Genomic DNA, 21,779 nt, shown 5'->3' with positions numbered 1-21,779 from the left:
ATTTCATAAATCTAGTTTGTCTGGAAAACATTTGTATTAGGAAAATTCACTGTTGTTATAAGACAATTATGTAAACAAATCCATCAATAGCACCTAAAGATAGATCTTCCAATTTGGAGGTTAACTTGATTATCATAAAAGGGCCGTTACAATTTTGTCTACCTAGCAACTAATAGGTAAAAGGATTTGTGAGTTTGTTGGTCTAGAATCCCTCTTTAGACTTTGTAGTGTGACAGTAGGTAGTGTTTGAGGAAAAGACAGAGACTAGAAGCAATTTAGAGAAAAAGGGCTTGTAGTTTTAGCCAGCGTTAGGTATGAACATTTATACCCCATGTGGGAGGGAATATAACAAATGTTAACTTGCTTCTCCAGCAGCAATATTGGATCTAGTATAACCCCTAGCCTCTTTACTGAGTCAGCTGAACACCATCACAAATGAGCAGCACAATGCCCTTCAAGATTACCTGACAAAGGCTTTTACATAGAGGTTGAATAACATGGGGGATCAGAAAACACCCAATAAGTCCCATAAGACAGCTCCTACATTGAATGATTTAAACCAGTCCAAGGCATATCCCCTGAAACCTCCTCTGCCTCCAAACACCTCAACAGGATATCATGTTCTAATGTATCAAAGGATAGCACATGAAAGAGGTCACACCTTGGACTTAATCCTATGCACTAAACCCTTGAGAGGAGTTCTTTTTTCAGGGCTGGAGATTTGACTTGACCCATAGCCTGACCCTGGTCTACCCAAGGCAGAGTGAATATGGCTGTGGCACCACACAAAAGGCCAACTATAGAATCCTCTTGATTGTTCTGCTTATTTATAAGTATTGCATAGATGTCATAAGTTTCTTTGTATTTTCTTATCCACATTAAGCAATGAAGTGTTCATATTAATGGAAAGAATCTTGAGAAATGAGGCTATAATGATACACACATATAGGGACACACCCTTCTTATATAGCCTATTTAAATAATTCCTGCTCAGTATGTTCACTTGGAATCTTCTCATAAAGTTGTGGAGAGTAGGGATATCAGGTACAAAATAATTAGTTAAAATTCAAACATGACATTTCTTTCTGTTCATTATTCTAATATGCTGTTTCCAGTTTAGCTGAGGAATGAGGAAGGGGAGAGATGCAGAAAATAATGTCAGGTGACTAGAGGCTTTAGATGTTGTACATCAACCAATTACTGTGTGGATCGGTCGGTGTTGGCATGCTAGGTTAGGCCAGATGAGGATGCGGGATAACAGGAACTGACAAGTGTGTCTCTCCAGGTCCTCTAGCATCTTTCTTATTCATTTGAAGTATCAGAGATGTCAGGTACACCGGAATCCTATGCTGCATGATCTCAGGTTCGTGAAAGAGCACCCAACATGCTGATGGGGTAGGAGGAAGAGATTTGCAGTGACTCCTGCAGCAACCCAGCCAGCCTGCATGGAGAGGAGAGAGTGTGAATGATGAAAATAAAGAGTTTTAATAGCAAAAGTAATGATTTTTTTAAAAGATGAAAATAAATGTAGTATAACTCCTCCCAATATAGGATGCATAATTGTACTGTATTATGTTTTCATCTGTTCGTCTTTAAATGAACTCAGGGTGGTATAAATGGTTTTTCTCTCCCATTTTTTATACTTAGTGCAATCCTATGAGGTAGATCAGCTTGAGAGGGAATGGCTAGCCTACGTTCAATCAGTGAGCTTCATGGTAGACTGGAAATTTGAACTAGTCAGTCTAGTCACATCATTAATGGAAAATTTGAACTAGTCACTTCAGTCACATCATTAATGGAAAGGTAGCTTCTTGTGACTGGTTTTCAACATTATACCTGTAATTTAAAATAGCTGTTTGTTTCATATTCTGTAGAAAGAGCAGAATTAGCAAGTGTAAGCATATTGATGTTGCCAGGTTTGTAAAATATTGTCTTAGCTGTGTGTGACAAGATTTCAGAGGCCAAGAGACATTGCCAGGTACACCATAAACAAGCAGTGTTGGAAAATTATCATATTGCCTTCTACTACAAAGCAGAACTTTCAGTTGTGATTTACATATATTGTTCTAAAACTGCAAATATCTTGGAGCATACATGTTTGTATTTATGTTGCATCACCCCATTCAGATGTAGTAGTAAACTGGAAGAAATTATAGAGAAGTTCCCTGGTGGGAAAGAAGAAACTGTTTGGGAGACAGAAATTTTAGACAATGTGATCATAAGGAGAGTTACACGTTTCTAAGCCCAGTGAGTGCAATTGACTTAGAAAGCTGCAGTTCTTCTTAGGATGACAGTGGGAATCAGCTACGACACAGCAAAGTTTCCCAGGGTGGGAGTTCAGAACCTAGCTCCCAACTGATCAGCTAGTTATCATCCTCCCTGTAAACTTTGCTGGCTCCTAGCAAGGATAAAAAATTTCCTCTGCAGGGGATTAGAAGCCTGATCCCAGATAATGGAGGGTCAGCAATGAGTCAGGTTCTGTTAACTAGCTGCACCTAGCCAGTTCATGCCGAAGAGCCCAAAATGGGTTGCACTCATCAACAAATTGACTGCATGATTGCAGCTGGTGAAACAAAGGAAACCTGAACTGGTGCATATTCCAGCACCCCTAACAGTCACAGTACAATTCTATACAGAGTTACTCCCGTCTAAGTGTATTGATTTCACTGGACTTAAACTGCAGTAACTCTCCATAGGATTATTAAGAGCGTGGGATCATAACGTTTGGGATCTTTCTGGACTTGGGACTTGGGGAAGAGTGTGACTTTTAAGAACTGATAAAATAAAAAGAGTATTGGAGTATTATGTGCAGGATGTGGACAGAATGGAGTGGGTGCAGAGGAGAGTGATGAGGATGATCGGGGGCCCTGGAGACGAAGCCCTATGAGGAAAGGTTGAGGGCAGGGCTCTAGTCGGGGGGGAGCTCTCAGGTACGGAGCTCCGGAAGAGAACCTCTAGGGGGCGGGGCAGTCACGTGGTGAAGCCCCGCCCCCTTCTTTACCCCGCCCTCTGCTTCGATCCTCATTCCGTTTGGGAATGAGGATGAAGCAGGAGGGTAAGTAGCCGGGCCTTCTGACACACTTCCGGTGATGTCAGGGGGTGTGGCCTTCTGTCACTTCCGGTGATATCAGGGGGCGTGGCATATGCAAATAAGTTATGCTAATGAGTTATGCTAATGAGCTCCGGCAGCTCTTTTTCTACAACAAGACCCCTGGTTGAGGGACTTGGGAATGTTCAGTATGGAAAAGAGGAGGCTGAGGGGGGACATGATTGCTCTCTTGAAGTATTTGAAGGGCTGTCATTTAGACGAGGGCAAGGAGAACATAAGAACATAAGAGACGCCAATGTTGGATCAGACCAAAGGCCCATCCAGTCCAACACTCTGTCACACAGTGGCCAAAAATACCAGGTGCCATCAGGAGGTCCACCAGTGGGGCCAGGACATTAGAAGCTCTCCCACTGTTGACCCCACCCAAGCACCAAGATGACAGAGCATCACTTGCCTCAGAGTCCCTATCTATACCTTGTGGCTAATAGCCACTGATGGACCTCTGCTCCATATCTATATATCTAATTCTCAAGTCGCCCCCTGGTGTGCAGATACTTAAATCCGCACATCGGGGGACCTGGGGGGGGAGGGAGAGGTTTGTGCACACGTGGGGCGGTCCCCACGTGTGCACAAAAATCCTAAATCTGGAAAAAACATCAGGGGGATGTTTAAATAAATCTGCAAAAAAACATCGGGGGGATGTTTAAATCCCCCCGAAACTCACAGAGCGTTCCCTGCGCATGCTTGCTGCTCGGCCCTCGCTTCGGAGCCGGGGGAAAAGAAGAAAAAGCCGCGAGGCTTCGGAGCCGGGGAGGAAGGCCAGAGGGGGGAGATCGAGCGGGGGGGAACGGGGGAGGATGGGGGGACTTACCTCCTCCTGCTGCTTCCTCCTCCGCCTTCTGACTTTGGAGCTCTGTTTGGAGCTCTGCCTCCCCCCCCACCCCACCCCCGCGAGTATCGCAGGTCCACCCCTTGTGCTTATCTAATTCCCTTTTGAAGCCGTCCATGCTTGTAGCCACCACCACTTCCTGTGGCAGTGAATTCCAAGTGTTAATCACTCTTTGGGTGAAGAAGTACTTCCTTTTATCCGTTCTAACCCGACCGCTCAGCAATTTCATGGAGTGCCCACGAGTTCTTGTATTGTGAGAAAGGGAGAAAAGTACCTCTTTCTCTACCTGCTCTATCCCATGCGTAATCTTATAAACCTCAATCATGTCACCCCTCAGTCTCCGTTTCTCCAAGCTAAAGAGCCCTAAGCGCTTTAACCTTTCCTCATAGGCAACCCTTTTATCATTTGAGTTGCCCTTTTCTGCACTTTTTCCAAAGCTATAATATCCTTTTTAAGGTGTGGTGACCAGAACTGCACACAGTATTCCAAATGAGGCCGCACCATTGATTTATATAGGGGCATTATGATACTGGCTGATCTGTTTTCAATACCCTTCCTAATAATCCCCAGCATAGCATTGGCCTTTTTTATTGCTGTCACACAGGAGCTGTTCCTGTTGGCTGCAGAGGATAGGACTCACAATAATGAGTTTAAATTAAGGGTGGGAAGGTACTGGCTGGATTAGGAAAAACTTTTTTAACAGAAACTGTTGTTCAAGAGTGGAATCAGCTGCCTAGGGAGGCGGTGAGCTCCCCATAACCGGCCATCTTTAAGCAGCGGCTGGACAAACACTGGTCAAGGATGCTCTAGGCTGATCCTACATTGAGCAGGGGGGTGGACTAGATGGCCTGTATCACAGCCCCTTCCGTGATTCTATGGGGGGAAATTCCATATGTTCAATTAGTAGCAAAGTCTCACAGCATTTCTTAGGTAAGTATTATAATTTCTCAACATCATAGATATGAAATAATTCTTGTTCGTTAGTGATACTCTTCCTTAAACATTATGACATTTCTGCCTGTCCATAATGCACAGCTGCAGCAACCAGATACATTTATTGCCTGGACAGAACATAAACATATTCTACAAAAATGCTTTGCTTGGCTTTGAGTGAATTTTCATGTCTTAAAATCATTACAAGCTCAATGCTCAGAAAACATAAAAATGACATAAAAATGCTACCTAGGCAGTTTAAGAAGAGTCTCAAGAACAAAATGGTCAACAATATAAATACAATCCATGGACATTTATAGAAGTGTAATGATAAGTTGCTCACTATTTCTTGTAAGTACGCCATATTGAAGTGAACATAATTATTCAGAATTGTAAAAATGTCTTTTTTGGGGGGGCAGTGTTCAAGGTGGCATCAGGCAAAATCAATGAAATCGTTAACACAACATTGTTGTGTTCTGCTACATAAATATACTGTTTTCACGTGTACTTTATTGTAATAGGAGAACACACCAGAGAGATAAACAATAAATTAGAAATATTTAAAAGAAATTAATCTAAGTCTTTTCTAAATATTGGAGCACATTCAAATTCAGAATAATTATACTTATAAACATGGATTATTACGTAAACAAAATAATCAGCATTATTTTATTTATTTACTTTTCAAACTAATGAATGCTATAAGCAAACATCAGCATAAAAGTTTAGTGCCACAATTTCCATGTTTAAATGAGATCAATTAGGTTAATGATAGATGAAAATAATTTTAAAAATCCATGTTTCAAGTGCAAAATAATTCAAAATCATGTAGGTTAATTTGTTGCCAAACTTTTATCGTCAAGGAGAGTATTGGAATTAAAGGGTCAATGTACAGTCATACACTTCACCATATGGATGGTTATACTCTAATATGGTTTGCTTATAATAAAATATTAACCAATATAGGTTTTTTGTCTAACATCCTTTATACCAAAGTATCTCTCCTTGTTGTTCTCCGGAAATCTGCATTCAGTTGGGTAAATCTTTCCTTTTCACCTTTGCCTTTTGCTTTCCTTCTTTCTTCAGCTATTTATAAAGCCTCATCAGACAGCCACTTTGCTTTCTTGCATTTCTTTTTCTTTGGGATGGTACTGATTGCTGCCTCCAAAACACCCAGCGTGGCTCTAGCCCTTTTCTTTTCAAGCATGCAGTGCTGACAAAATTGGAGCCTGACCACTGGGTATGCTAACCCTATCCCCCCCCCTGCACTGTATAGCTGGTCAAATGGGGGTAGGCCACAGAAAGCAACATGAGAGCCACCTGGCTGATTGCTGAGAGTTTTCTGTTCCTCCCCCTTCCTCCACCAGGATGCTTAAGGCTGCCAGCTGAACTTGTCTTGGAGAATTAACTGTAAACCAAAAATGAAAATTGGTTGTGCAGCACAAGCAACATGGCAAGCAACATAAATATCACAAGCTAGCAGTTTTCCAGATGTTTCATCTTCTGTGTATTCATCTATCTAATCTGATGCATTTTAGATGTGGTAATGCCTAAAATAATATTTGTTGATCCCGTAATTAAGATCTCACTGAGACAAAGAAACGTATATAGAACTAGGAATAAGGCCCGTTGTGGAAATAAATACAAAAAGCTCTAGAAAGAGGCTCTGGGCAGGTGCCTTGGCCTTGGGCACTCAGCATCAATTTGCTGTGGCAATCTCAGCAGGGTATAATGACACAGAGCTTACCGTTTTCTCCAGGGGAACTGATCTCTGCCATCTGAAGAGCAGTTGTAATTCTGAATGATCTCCAGATTGAATGATCTCCCATTAGGTCTTCCAGATCCCCCTAGGGGTGGGGGTATGCCTGCTCTAAGGACCCCCAATCCATTAGCCTGGATCCGGCCACTGGGGGGAACTCCACCCCAAAAGTGCCTGAATTGGGCCAACACGCTCTACATGATGACTTCAACTGGAGGTGATGTCATTACGCCAGGCACATCACTGAGCGATGCTCTAATATTCAGGCTTAAAATTCTATGGTACCATAGAGTTTTAAGCCCAAACACTAGAGCATCCCTCAACAACGTGCTCGGTGTGATGACATCACTTCTGGGTGATGTCATTGCGGCACGTGTGCAAGCTCCTGAACATGCAGCCTCTCCCCCCCCCCCGGATGCCAGGTAGGGACCTGGCAACCCTACCTCTCCTGGAGATTGGCAACAATGGTCCCCCAGGAGGAAATGACTGGTTTGGAGGGTAGAATCTATGGCATTGTACCTGTCTTGGCGGTAGCAACCCTATCTTCTTCCCAGTCAGCCATCAACATACAGTTATCTACTCCTCTAACTTCAGCTTCACACCTGGATTCCCTACCTAGGAAAAGTACAATCTTTCTCCTCCTCAGTGGGGACTCAAGCAGGACGGGAAGAAGCCTCAGCAGGGTATCATGACTCAAAGTCCACCCTGTGCAGCAGCCATTTTCCCCAGAGGAACTGATCTCTGCCATCTGGAGAGCAGTTTTAATTCTGAGTGATCTCCAGGCCTCACCTTCCCGTGATCTCTCTCCTTGGTTTGCACTCACCTGGAGAATGGCAGCCCTGGTTTTCCATGAGTAAATGGCTGGTTTGGAGGGTGGAATCTATGTACCTGTCTGAGGTCCCACTCCTCCTCAAACCCCACCCTCTCCAGGCTCCACCCCTCAAATCTCCAGGAATTTCCCAACCCAGAGGTGGCAACCCTATTTCCTTCCCAGTCAACCATCAACATACTGTTATCTGCCCCTCTGACTTCAGGTTTCCATCTCTTCTCCCCTCCCTGTAGCTTCTACCAAGGAAAAGTACAGTCTTTTCCCACAGTGGGGACCAAAGCAGATCACATCATTCTCCTCTCTCCCTTTTGATTTGCACAACAACCCTGTGAGGTAGGTTACACTGAAAGTCTGTGAGTGGTCTGAAATCACACAATCAGCTTCCACAGGAAGAACCTGGGTCTGGAAGACCCTGCTCTGAAGCTCTAACTGCTACATCACACTGGCTGTCTCGGGGAGGCCACCTCAGCAGGATATAATTACACAGAGCCCACCATTTTCTCCAGGGAAACTGATCTCTGCCATCTGGAGAGCAGTTGTAATTCTGAGTGATCTCCAGCCCTCACCTGGAGATTGGCAACAATGATTTCCCATGAGTAAATGGCTGGTTTGGAGGGTGGAGTTTTTGATGTACCTGTCTGGGATCCCACCCCTCCACAAACCCCACCTTCTCCAGGCTCCATCCCTCTGATCTCCAGGAATTTCCCAACCTAGAGGTGGCAACTCTAGTTCCTTCCCAGCCAACCATCAACCTACCATTATCTGCCCCTGATCTCTACCATCTGGAGAGCAGTTTTAATTCTGAGTGTTCTCCTGCCCTTACCGGGAGATTGGCAGCAGTGATTCCCTGGGAGGAAAAGTACAGTCTTTCTCCACAGTGGAGACCAAAGCAGTTTACATCATTCTCATCTCCCCCTTTTGATCTGCACAACAACCCTGTGAGGTAGGTTAGGCTGAAAGTCTGTGACTGGTCCGAAATCACCCACTGAACTTCCACAGAAAGAACCTGGGTCTAGCAGGTCCTGCTCTGAAGCGCTAACTACTACACCTAGGGTAGCCAACCTCCAGGTGAAGCCTGAAGATCGCCAGGTATCACAACTTAACTCCAGACAACAGATCTCCCCCCCCAGAGAAAATAACTGCTTTGGAGGGTGGGCTCTATGGTATTCTATTCAGCTGAGGCCTCTCCCCTCCCCAAACTCTGGATTCCATAGACTCCATGACAAAATATCCAAGAACTTCCCATCCTGGAGCTAGCAACCCTAGTCAGGACTGGCTCCAATGAGTTCCCCACAAAGGCCTGGGAAGGGCTTCCTTCCTTTGCCTTTTTACTGACAGAACCAAGCTTGGTTGCCTAGCAACAGCCACTGAGGGAAAAGTTAGTCCTACAGGAGCCAAGCAGGACAAGTGTCTTTCTCAGGAGAGACAGCCATTTTGATAGTTTATTCTGTGAGCCAGTTTGGTGTAGTGGTTAAGTGTGTGGACTCTAATCTGGGAGAACCGGGTTTGATTCCCCACTCCTCCACTTGCACCTGCTGGATGACCTTGGGCAAGCCATAGTTCTGGCACAGCTGTTCTTGACAAAGAACAGTTTCTGTCAGAGCTCTCTCAGCCCCACCTACCTCACAGGGTATCTGTTGTGGGGAGGGGAAGGGACAGGAGTTTGTAAGCTGCTCTGAGACTCCTCTGGGTAGTGAAGGGCGGGGTATAAATCCAATCTCTTCTCCTTCTTCTCTTCTGCAAGGGAAGAGTGTCCAGACTGGCAGTGGGCAGGGGAGAGGAGCAGACCGAGCACCCAGCCAATGGCATACAAGTACTCTTGAGTGGTGTTTGATGGGCCAATGGCTGATGGAGCACACTGCACAGCCAATGGGAGATCCGGAAATGTTCAATATATAGAATGCATTCTTTGAATGGCATCTGCTGATTCCCATCCCCCAATTATTCTTTCTGAAAGTTTTAACATTGAATGCAAATTAATTTGCTAATTCCGTCAAGCAATCACACATACACAAATGCATGCATACTTATTCTAGTATTATTTTTAAACATTCTTTTCGTGCTGGCAGGAGGAGAAGAAGAGGAAAGGGAGGATACCATGATTTGTTAAAAGTTTCCCAGATGGAGGATCCAGTGAAATTTCAGACCCATTTGTCAGTATGTGTCCTAAGAAAGTAGATGGAAAGCTTTATTAAGACTAGATTTGTCATAAAGGAATAAATCTTGTTGAAATCAAATGAGCATGATTTCTCAAATAGAAATCACCAGTTCTGATACTTTTAAAATATGTAGATATGAGATGATACTTTGATTGTGTTCTTGGACTTCCATGACACTTGCTAATGAAGTTCCTCACCAGTGTCTCCTTAAAACATTTAGCACTTTCTGAGGAGAGATCTTTTTATAGACCAGGTTCTGGTTACAAACAGGAAGGTGATGATTAGAAATTAATTATGGATGACTGATACAGTGAGTGCTGCCTTGGGATTTTGAAAACAAACTGTGCAACGCTTTCTTAGCAACTGGGGAAAAAACACTCTGTATTATTTTGCCTCAGTAGTGCACAGCTTCAAGAAAAAAATAACATCAAGAAATACACAGATTGGATCTGGGGTCCTTATCCTGCATCCTATGTAACAGTCAGATGTGTGTTCTGGGTTCTCAAGTCCTGCATTTGTAGTTCCTGTGTGTAGCTTGCAGGTGGTCCATTCTATACACCAGAGGTGTCAAACTCATTTGTTATGAAGGCTGGAACTGACATAAATTGGCCATGCATGCTGCACAATGTAACATGAGGTACCAGAGATATAAACTTTATAAAGATAATTTCAGATGCCTAATGGCAATAGCAGGTGAATGACAATAGCAAGCTTGATTGGATTAGGTGTGATATGCAGAGGGGTAGTAGGTGTGGAGATACCAGCATTGGTAATGAGACAGGAAACCTAGGTCTCAGTTTGATCCAGGAGGATTTAGTCCAGGAGGATGCAAAGAATAAATGGACATAAGTCTGACATTCAACACACAACATTCAAAAACCAAGGGGAGAACGTTTAACCTTCCAGGACATTCAGTTAACCTAAAAGTTGTTTGTTTGTTTTTTAACTTAATTTTTTTATTAATTTCATATGCTTACAAATTAATTACAAGTTATTCTACAGCAGGAAATGAATTTAACATTATTTAATAATATTCTTCTACAAGTTACCAATTCTATTTTACTTCTACTTCATTAGTAAATTATAATCATTAATTAAGTCCGATAGAAATTGGCACGCCTAAGTAAATATTTCTGCCTCTCAAAATTACTCCAGTACAAATGCAATTATAAACTCTATCTCCCATAATTTCCCTTTGGGTCTCCTTATGTTTATAACCATATATTCTGTATATATTTCATATCAAAATCAATATGATAAAATGCATTATAATAAAGTAAGATAGAAAGTAAGGTAAGGAAGAAATATATTCCTCCATTTCGTTACTCTGGTCTCTTAAAATCTTTTACTAAATTTATTTATTATTTATTTATTTATTTATTAAACTTATATCCTGCCCTCCCCCGTAGGGCTCAGGGCGGCTTACATGGCAAGAAATCTTGCGTAATAAAACATCAAGTAATTTAGTAGCATTTAAGAACATATTATGCAATTTAAAACCATCTCAATAAAATAAAATAAAGTGCTCAAAAACCTCAATTCCGGAACCTCAGAGAGATGACAACCACATCCAAATATCCCCGGTAGGCATTCTGCGTCCTCAGTGTGAGATGTTAAATTCAGATGTTTCCTCCTTCCTTCCTAGGGCCTTCCCCCCCCAATGATGGTAATGTAACAGGGGGGGCAGCGGCGGCTCCTAGTCAAAAGCCTGGTGGAAGAGCTCTGTCTTGCAGGCCCTGCGGAACTGCATCAGGTCCCGCAGGGCCCGGATCTCCTCCGGGAGCTCGTTCCACCAGGTGGGGGCTGCCACCAAAAAAGCCCTAGCCCTCGTGGTGGCCAATTTAGCATCTTTGGGGCCCGGCACAGTTAGTAAATTTTGGGCCCCGGACCGTAGTGCTCTTGGGGGAACATACGGGGAAAGGCGGTCCCTCAGGGACTCTGTTCTTCCTCTTAACTGGAGCTCTTCTAATCGGCGTTCCCTCTCCCAGGACTCCGTAACAATTCCAAAGAAGACTCTCAATGAGAGTCTTGCCCATTGGGGAGGTGTGTGGGGGGGTATCCCAATGGCCCTTCCCGCGTGCTCCCCTATGCTTTATATTCCAGGCTACTTTACTTAGGGGGGAAAGGCAAAAGAAAAAAAAAAGTCACTTTATAGCTGCAATCTCCTCTGATGTAGTTCTTTACAGTCTTATGGTACGTTCCTCTTCTTTTGGTTACCAGTTCTTGGGTTCCTAGCCCAAGTGCGATTCCAACGCCTTCAGAAGCTCTTCACCAGATGTTATATCGTGGGTTGTGAATATTTTTCCTTGGTTTATAACTGATATATGTCCGAGTGGAAGCCAACAGTACCTGTAGTTCTTCTCTGCAAGCTTTTGGGCAATTGGGCGCATATTTTTCCTGGCATTTAGTATTTCAAAAGGAATATCTGGGTACAGCTGGACCAAAGTGTCATCAAGCTTCAGACCTCTGTTCTTCCTGGCAATTTCCAAGAGGTTCCGCTTAGTCTTTATGTCCTTAAGATGTGCCACGATATCAGGTATCAGTGCTGGCAAGCCCGTTCGGGGTGGGTTTACACAAAAAGCATTGTTTACCACTGGCCCCGAAAGCTGTATAATTCCTTCTAACCACTCATTTAAAGCAACAGTAAGGTCCTTGTTTAAATCAGAGTTCAAAGAAATTCCACGGAAGTTTACTTTGGTTTCCCGTGATTTAATTTCTAACAGCATTAGCTTGCTTTTCGCCCATGCTTCAAAAGTTTTCAATTCAGCTATTTCTTTGGAGTTTTTTTGCATACCGGCAGCTGCTGTCTCCACCTTCTCCTATGCCTCCTGCAGCTTTTTGTTGACTTCATCCAACTTATTCATAATAGGAGTAATGCTGTTTCTTATCTCTTCTTTTAAATCTTGTTTTAAGTCTCCTGTAAATGCTTTTTGGTTAAGGAGCTTCTACTTCCTTCGTTTCCAATGGGGGGGGGGGAGTCTTCAAAGAGTTTTGGCTTTCTTGCATTGCTCTAGGCATCAGTTTGGCGGAATTCTTGCCACCTTTGGCTCCCCTATTCCTCCCCATTGTTTTGGTAAAGCTGTGATATTTAAATTGCAGCCTGCTTTTTTATTTTACTTCTTTTGTAGAAGCCTGATGCGGACTCTGTGTTGGGCGCGACTGCGCAGGTCTGCTGTTGCTCCGCCCCCCCCAGTTAACCTAAAAGTAGCAGTTCTCTTACAAAGGAATTTCAAAGGGTGATTAGAAAGAGAGACTGCTGAATTATGACTGATAATGAAGCTCAATGTATCCTCCAGGACTGAATTGAGATGTAGGTTTCCTATCTCATTACCAAAACCTGCTATTGTCATTTGGCATCTGAAATCACTCCACTCTCCAAGATATAAGGACCAGTGGACTCACATTCTAGCTTTATCTAAAGAAGTGAGCAGTGACACGAAAGCTCATTCTCTGCCACAAATTTTGTTAGGTGCTGCTGGACTCTTGCTCTTTTCCTCTAATAAAAATTGCAAGCTGTGCTGTTAAGTTTCTTTTTTCTCCTTCATCTGTTTAAACTGGAGAGGAAGGGTCTCTCCAAGTGAAATAACATGTTGATTTCAGACTGGGCAAAATCAGTGCTAGTGCATCAAAAGCAAAGAGGGAGTGAAGAAAGGCAGCCAGAGAGGGAGAAATGGTGAGCTGGAACATATGGAACCATAAATGTATTTTTAAAATACTTAGCCATCTACTTCCAGTCATTAAACAATGGAATCCAATCCAAGTGTTCTAATTCCTAATCAGGGTCTTTTTGAAAGAAAGTAAAATCCTAGATAGGCATTGAGAAGTCTAATCTTTAAAAAAAAACTTTTCAGAATAAGCCAAAATAATTTCCTTTTAATTCTTCTTTCCCCTTATCCCAATGTGCCCCTTCCTTTCAACACACATATACATGTGTGTGCGAGTGAGTGAGTGAGAGAGAGAGAGAGAGAGAGAGAGAGAGAGAGAGAGAGAGAGAGAGAGAGAGATACCAAGTCTCAAAGAAAACAGTAGAACAGGGCAATCTCAATGTAAACTGTGCTTGGCAGAAGAATCCATCCATCCATCCACCCTCCCTCCCTCTGAAGAAGAAGAAGAATGAAAGCTTATGCCTGAAAAAAACCTTTCCTGGTATTAAAGGAGCCAGGGGACTTAGGCTTTGCTCTTTCTCCTGAAAGAGCACTTGCTTTCACTTTCACTTTTTCCTCCCTCCCTTCCTCCCAAAGGAGGAGAGCTTAGCTAATGGAAGGAAGGAAGGCTTGGCTTGGTTCTCTCCCACAGGAAGCAGGAAGAGGGAGCTAGGCCTGCAGGCTGTATGTTTGACACCCCTGCTAAACACTTTTGTACCTGACTTTTTCCCAAAAAGCAGTTTGATAGTGGGCCAGGGAGCCATAGTGGGCCCAGCAATGGAGGCCATGCTAGGCTCATAGTGGGCCCAGCAATGGAGGCCATGCTAGGCTCATGGGCAATGAAGCTGATCGTATGGGGACGGTAGCCATGGAAGGCCTGATGGCAGAGATCAGGAGTAATGTAGGGCTTGCCAGTGCTTGAGGTGGGGGGGTCATGGCGGACTCAGCATCAACAATGGTGAGGGCAAGAGCTGTGGTGGGCTGGGAGTTGCACCAAGCTTTCTGGTGGCAGAGGCAATGGTGGGGGGGGCAGAGCTAAAGGTAAGAGTGGGAAGAGGGTCTTTCCCCATGGTTATTACAGGTTCCCAATCATTTTAAATATTTAGGACACAGTCCATTCAGTTTCTATAAGACTTCAACATATTATTAAATTAGTGATATCACCAATTGATATCAGTGGGGCTTTATTGCCAAAACCCCCCAAAACATGTTGGCTGGATCATGATGAAAATCTCTTTTCATTGCATGCTAAAGAGTCATCAGTACAGTACAATGCATCCAATTCCCCCCTTCCCCCATGAAACAGATTTAAACCTAATATTTAAACTAATTATAAAATATCAAATGTTTTGTTTGGTTTTAATAGCTTATAGTATAATGACTGTGAAATCTATTTCCTATGAATTATTTCTAAAATAGTTTTGGATTCAGAATATTGATTCATAGCTAGAATATAGCAATAGACCTTTTTAAGGAATCTATCTGAAAGAAATGGATACTCTGAACTAAATGTGTCTTTTTTTAAAAAAAAAGTTTTATTTGCCAGTGTAATTGTTAGTGCTCCTTGGATTTCACTACCAATACCGTCTTCATTATCTCTTTTCCACCTCTGGGTATTTGGGGTGGTTTGGATAGGTGTCTGTGATTTACAGTAAAAGCAGGATTTGTGACTGATCAACAGCTTAAAATCTAAAGATTGTATCTGGAAAAGGGATATAATATAAGCTTAATTATGTGATACTGATACGTGAATTTTTACAGTCTTCAAAGATTAGAGGAAAAATCTAGAAGACCGATACCATAAAAACGTGGAATGACAAGAATATAGAAATAGTGTTTTGTATTTGATAGTAAATAACGTAGTGATAGTGTAAAAAGTTCTTCCTCAGGAGGCATATAATGCCACATGATGAAAAGTATTTGTTGTTCTTGTTTATATAACCTTTCAAAATCCTTTCATAGTTGCTCTGTTTAAGTGATATAATAAAAAGTGATATATAAAACCTTTAAATGTTCAGTACTCATTAATTCATGAAGTAATCAAGATATTACATTGATTTTGCTTTATATGTTGGAATAAAATGGTGGAAGTCAAACTGGATACATGTTGGATTAAATCATACAAATTGGTTCTGTGACTACATAAGAAACTGCTGAGAGACTGCACTGAAATTAAATAAATATATAAATACAGTAGAACAAGGCAAAACTACAGCAGGTGCACTCTAGGATATGAAATGCTACTAAAAATAAAAATCTCACCCACAAGTAATCACTGCCATAGTTTATGCTTGTGTCTGTAGCATTCTTTTTTCCCCCTTTAAGCCCACTGCCAGATGCTACAAATGTTCTCTTGCCCCCAAAAGACAATTCTGCCTGGTGGGCGATCCACAGTACACCATGTTCTGTCACTTAGGCTTCCCACTGTCATTTCATTAGGTATTCTGTCTTTTAATGAAAGGAAGTTTGATTATAAATAGACAAAACATCCAAATAGCCAAAGCACAGAAATTATGGTTTAAAGTGGGTTTGCTAATAATAGTTTGATAATATATCAACAACAACACACAGTGGTTAACATCCATCACACTGTCTCAAGTGTGTTGTGCCATAGTAAAGAGATCAGATGCTAATCAAAAAGAAGCAAGAACCTGCTGATTTTGCTGACATTGGTGGGTTCAGTTGGTACAGCTGTGTAATTGTCCAGAATGGTACAGCAATCCCAGTTAGCAACCAGATGCATAGTTTCCAAAGCTGCCTATGCTTGGAAGGGAAGGGGAAAAAACCACCATGGTCAGTCAAAGAGGCTGGAGAACTTAGTCAACAACTTAGTTACCAACTATGCTTTGGAAGGCCTGAAATCCCAGCTTTGAAACGAGGCCATAAATCCAATGGCTAGAGATTGATATTCTGAAGAAAAAGCTTTAAGCATGATTGCATGGTATTTTTACTTGTGAGCTGACTCCAGGTTGCTAGAGAGGTGGCATATAAATTATTTAAATACATAAATGATAGAAATGTGTGAAATTATGCATAATGGAATACTGGAAACCGATAGACATTTTCCCCCCTCTCTCATAACATTGGAGTTTGGAGCCCCTCAATGTAATTGGCAAGGAGCAAATGCAAGACAGTCAAGATAAAGTGCATAATACATATGTCTAATTGCCTTGTACAATTCTTGGCAAAAATTTGTTGTGGTCAGTTGCTCATATGGCTTTAAAAAGGATTAGATAATTTCATGGAGGCTAAAGGGTCAGTCCTAAACAGGTATTCTCAGATAAGTCCTACTAAGCAAATCTTCTAAAAAATGAGTCCAGTGTAATTCAATGGGACTTACTACCAGAAAAGTATCCATAAGATTGCCAGGTCTGGGTTGGAAAATACCTGGAGACTTTGGGGGTGAAACCAGGAAAGGGTGGGGTTTGGGGAGGGGAGGGGCCTCAGCATGGTACAATGCCATAGAGTCCACCCTTCAGAGCAGCCATTTCCTCCAGGGGAGCTGATCTCTGTCAGCTGAAAATCAGTTGTAAAAGCGGGAGATCCCCAGGCCCCACCTGGAGGCTGGCAACCGTAATCTATAGGATTGCAGCCTAACGGTGAAATCCTAAGAATGTTTTCCCTGGGAATGAGCACCATGGATTGGACTTCAATAGATTTTTGCTAGTCTATCAGTATCTACTAGCCATGACAGCTTACTGGAATTTCCAGATTCAGTAGCAGGTTGCCAAAAACACAACCATTGTTACTATGTGTGAGTAAAGCCAGAATTGATAGTCTTTGTCATTTGGCATTGGCAAGGCAAATAAAAGGGTCTACAGAGATACAGAATATGCTTGGTTTTGCTTATTCAACACTGATTCTCCCAGCCCCAGTCTGAAAAGGCCTATATCTGTTTAAGAGTTAAAGCAGGATATGTTTTAAAAAAAAATCTTTAAAATCAAGCTTTGACACTCAAGGGCTCAGAAGGAGAAACAGCAGGTGTGTATTTAAGCATTCTCAGAACTTTCAATCAAGCATTTAAAGAGCTGAACACAAAGGGATTAAGGATATTAGCTTTCATGAATGCACTTAATCGAATTCAGCAATTCATATTATTTCTTAGAACTAAATAAAGCTTTTCTAATGAGCATTCATGCCATGTAATAATAAAACTTTCTTGAGAAAGAGAGTGAAATGTAGGAAAACAAGAACATTTTAAAATGTAGACTTTTTTTCATCATCTCAATATAAATTTCATGCCTGCAAGATGTGCCTGGCCTACATCATTGCTGATTTGAATAATTTTCTTTAAATCGAGTTAGCCAGTGCACTGTAATCAAATATTATGGTTGCCCCATATTTCACCCAAATAAATGTGTTTGGAGTTAAGACTGTCAGTCAGAAAGCCTTTGTTTCATAGTATCTCAGTAGTGGATTCCCAGTGTCATCCTAATACTTTTCTAGATACATTGAAGTCAATGGGCTTTCAAAGCATAGCTCCTTTTAGCATGGCCCTGTTCAGATTGCTATCTTCTTAGTAGCTGGATTCACATTCTCATTGTAAGCCAGGTAGGCTTGAATCAAACAGAGCATGAAGGGTTCTTTTATTCTGATCCCTTCAGCATGTATGTTCACTGTAATCTTCAAAAATGTATATGCAGTTTTTGAGATAATATAGTTTTCTGAATTGTTATTTTGCATTATTATTATCATAGCATTACTGAATGTTGTTTCTCATTTAGAGGCAAAGAAATTATTTATGGCCCCTGGCTGAAAAGCAGAGCAACCAATTAGCTATTGTGCCTCTATCTGGTTTAATTATCACAGTTCCGTAATTGCTGATTGGCTTGATTTGAGCATCTTTCCCAGTTTGTGTAATTGGCTCAGTTGTTAACAAGCCTCCATTTTGGTTATATACCCCTCCCATTTTGGTACTGGAACCAAATTCTGTTCTCTGTCTTCTCTCAAGTCATTAAACCATTTCTAGGCATTATCCTAGCAAAAGACAAGAAGCAGAGGAGTTGGACAGCACTTAATTTTATCACTGTAAATGGAGTATAATGTCTATGTCAAGAAGAAGCTTCCCTAGCCCAGTATTTAGCTATTAGATCACCAATCAAGGCCTCTCAATGTGGCTTCACATAAGAACCTGTTGCATTAGATTTTTTAAAAAATCATTTTCCGCTTCTGTCCCCCAATTCTGTCTGCTTTGGGACTGCCATTGCATTTGTGGGCAGCCCCAGTAATCCAAATCCTTTTGTCTGTTTTCAAGCTTCTTTAGCAAGTTATAGATCAGTCCCCACTAGCAACCAGAAGCAGACATTAAATATTTTGCAATATTGTTACTAATCTCCAGGTGGGGCCTGTAGATCCAGAATTATAACTAACCTCCACACTACAGACATCAGTTTCCATGGAGCAAATTGGTGCTTTGGCAGATGCACTCTATGGCCTTATACCCTGCTAAGGTCCCCCACCCTCCTCAAACTGCCCCACCCAGGTTGCACCCCCAAATGTTAAGGCAACCCTAAAAATGTAGAAAAGTAATGCTGAGTTAAAATAGATAAAGATATGTATTTATTTGAAAGACCCAGTCCCTTTGAATTGTGTATTCTGATGACTTAAGAACTGCCTGTTGTTTTGTATCCTAAAACTATGTTTGAATGTGGTAACCTTTTGTGCTATTCTTTACTTATGAAACTGAGATGTAAACAGAATCTGTAAGCAACACTATTACATTTTGTGCCTTTACTGCATAGTGCCACTGGGGGGGAAAAGCCTTGGCAGATATAAACCAGATGAAACTGCTGAACTCACATTTCCAAATGGAATCTGACAGAAAAGAAAAGGGGTGACTGCAGTGCATCCGGATACTCCTTGTATGATTCAATAGGCACATCAGGCTAAAAATGTTTTCTTTAAATGTAGTCAGGGGAGACTGTAGAGACATTTATACTACATACCTCCCTAATAAAGCCAGGTCATGTGAATTTGAACATGAACGGATGGGCTAATTAGACACTGTTTTTTGTATGTGTGGTTTAACCGGTAATCAGGTCAGAGCAAGGTTATTGCAAGAAATGGACTTTGCTGCGATGAATAGTGATTATTCAGAGAGCTAATGAAAGCTGTGCTACTCAAATGAAAGTGTTAACAAGCCATGAAAGAATAGAACTGCTCCTAATTAAAAATGAATACCCAATGCAAAATACCAGTAGAAGAATAGTGGACACCAGGTTCGTACAAGGGAGAAAATGTGCAACAGACGTAGATGGAAATGAATGCTAGGCTAAGTAACTGTGTCACTGTTATACTGCAAAAGAGTATATTATAGGCAGTACCTCAGCTTTCCATGAATTTTGAAAAGACATGTTTTATATAAGAATTAGAGTTCACTTGCCTAACATGCCTTAGAACTAAATCAGCTGCACAAAAGTCATAGTTATTGTAAAAACTACTGAACTCTGTATGGGAGACATGACTTGGCAACCAATATGCACATGACAGACCTAAATTAAATACAATTTTGTTAATTCCAATTAAAATGTATGTTAGAAAAGGGCTAAGAGTATATCTAGATCTATGAGGACTAGATGAGAAGGTTTCATGTAGTGTCTTGAGTGAACTAGCCTAGCAAATAAAAATTTTCAAGATTTACAGAGGGACATGGGGAGACAGATACAGGCTGATGAGCAGTGGCAGCAGACAAGGAGGGAAGGTCCATATGGTCCATGACCCTAAAAAATGAGCATTGTTGAGAGTCATGGCAATGGAAGAAGAGCCCTTAGATAAATTTTTACTGACTGAACCTGAAATACCAGTCATGGAAAAGCAGACATTAAATTATACACTAAAAGGGGGTTGTTATATATTTAAAATATGTATACTTTTCTGTTTGGATACTTGAGATGCTAATTGGGCAAGTGATCTTACCCTATTGATTAAGGATGTTATTAGTTTACAGGACAGGTCTGAATTTTGAGAGAAACTCTTGAGAATGCAGTATACGTTTATTGACTCACAAACACCAGTCATTTAATTTGGCCTTAGATCCCATGAGGTGTGGCAATTTCTCATAGACACCTGGTTGTCTCATCATGAAATGAAATTCTTGTTGCATAATTCTTATCCTATTTCACTGGTTTAGTACAAGATAAACTCTTCCTCTGGTTCACAGATCCTAGGAGTGCAGGGAACTGCAAGAATAAGATTATCATGTTTTCCAGCACTGTCCTCAGTTCAATGTAAACCAGGATACCAACCTGGTTTCTTTAAGAAATGCAGGAAATGAGCAGCATCAATTAAACCAGCATTTGAACCAGGCAAAACAGGTTTTGAATGGCTGACTACAAATAATATCTTGGTTTCACAAATTAACGATACCTATAATCATGGTAAAATCAGGGGTCATTTCGGGGGGGGATGCGAGGGGACGCCGTCCCCCCGGGTGAGGTGCGGGGGGGTGGGGCACAGGAAGCCCCGCCCCCTGCTTCCGGCCACCCTCTGCTTCCCCCTCATTCAATCACAGGAGGAGCTGGAGGCAGAAGCAGGTGAGCCACACGATGCAGCCGTGCGCCGGCCGGAGCAGGCCCCTTTTGGGCCCGCCGGGGTGAAGTTCACCTGCCTGAAGTTGCCGCGGGGCGGAGGAAGAGAGACACTCTGAAGCATCCTCCTCCCACGACAGTCCCATCTGCCGGACCCGGCAGGCAGGCAGGGTAGAGGGGCGCCCCCCCGCCTGCCCGCCTTCTCTTCTCTCCCCTCTGGGGTGGGGTGGTGCTGCAGCGCTTCTCCCTCCTCCCTCCGCTCCACTCCCCTCCCTCCTTCCCTTGGCGTGGTGGCCGGAGCCCGAAGATGGCGCCGGGCGGGGAGCGGCCCTTCCACTTCAGCGGGGACAGGACGGGGGGAGAAGGGAGTTACTCCAGCGGCCTGTCCCCCTCAGAGGCCGTGGGCGCCGCCCCCACCCTTCGCCAGCCCCTCGCTCCCTGTCCGGCCACCAGGGAAAGTGAAGACGCTTGCTGGTCCCCAGCAGCGGAGCTGGGAAGTGTCCCCCCCCAAGCTTCAGGGGCAACTGGGGAGGGGGCAGCAGAGTTCCGGGTGGGGCAGCTGGGTCAAACTGGCAGCAGGGCGAAGCTGGAGGGGGGGGCTACCAGTGTTCCCCTTAGAGGAAGCTGTGCGAGTGTGAGGCAACTCACCATTTTCCAGCCCCGGCACACACGTTTTTGCCTCGGCTCAGGAAGGAGGGCTCCAGAGCCAACTAAGCCATGCCGCAGCCAAATGGCTTGCTCACAACCCTAATGCCAGGAGCACACCAAGTGGAATTCTTGCCCACAAGACTACAGCTTAGAGGGAGCGCTGGTGGGGACCTCGGAGGCCAGCTCAGTTTGATTCTGGGGGGAGAAGCTTTTCGAGTGCAGGAGTAACCCTGAGCTCAAGCACAAATCCAGACTGCAGGCAGAGAGCAGCAGTTTTATTTTTTGGATTGCAACGTTCTCAGGCTGTTCTGTAGACTGTTTGCCTAGCTCCTGTTTTCTCTGT

At 42.8% G+C, this 21,779-nt stretch overlaps 1 protein-coding gene across 1 annotated transcript in view; it reads left to right on the top strand.

The window, feature by feature from the left end:
• Window positions 1–21,779, top strand: part of CADM2 (cell adhesion molecule 2) — a 342,074-nt gene that overhangs the window by 143,285 nt on the left and 177,010 nt on the right. The window lies entirely within an intron of this gene.

Source organism: Gekko japonicus, unplaced genomic scaffold (genome assembly GCF_001447785.1).
Source record: "Gekko japonicus isolate JY-2015 unplaced genomic scaffold, Gekko_japonicus_V1.1 scaffold439, whole genome shotgun sequence".
Taxonomy (NCBI): Eukaryota; Metazoa; Chordata; class Lepidosauria; order Squamata; family Gekkonidae; genus Gekko; species Gekko japonicus.
Note: the sequence above shows the minus strand (reverse complement) of the source record. Positions and strands in the feature narration are given on the sequence as shown.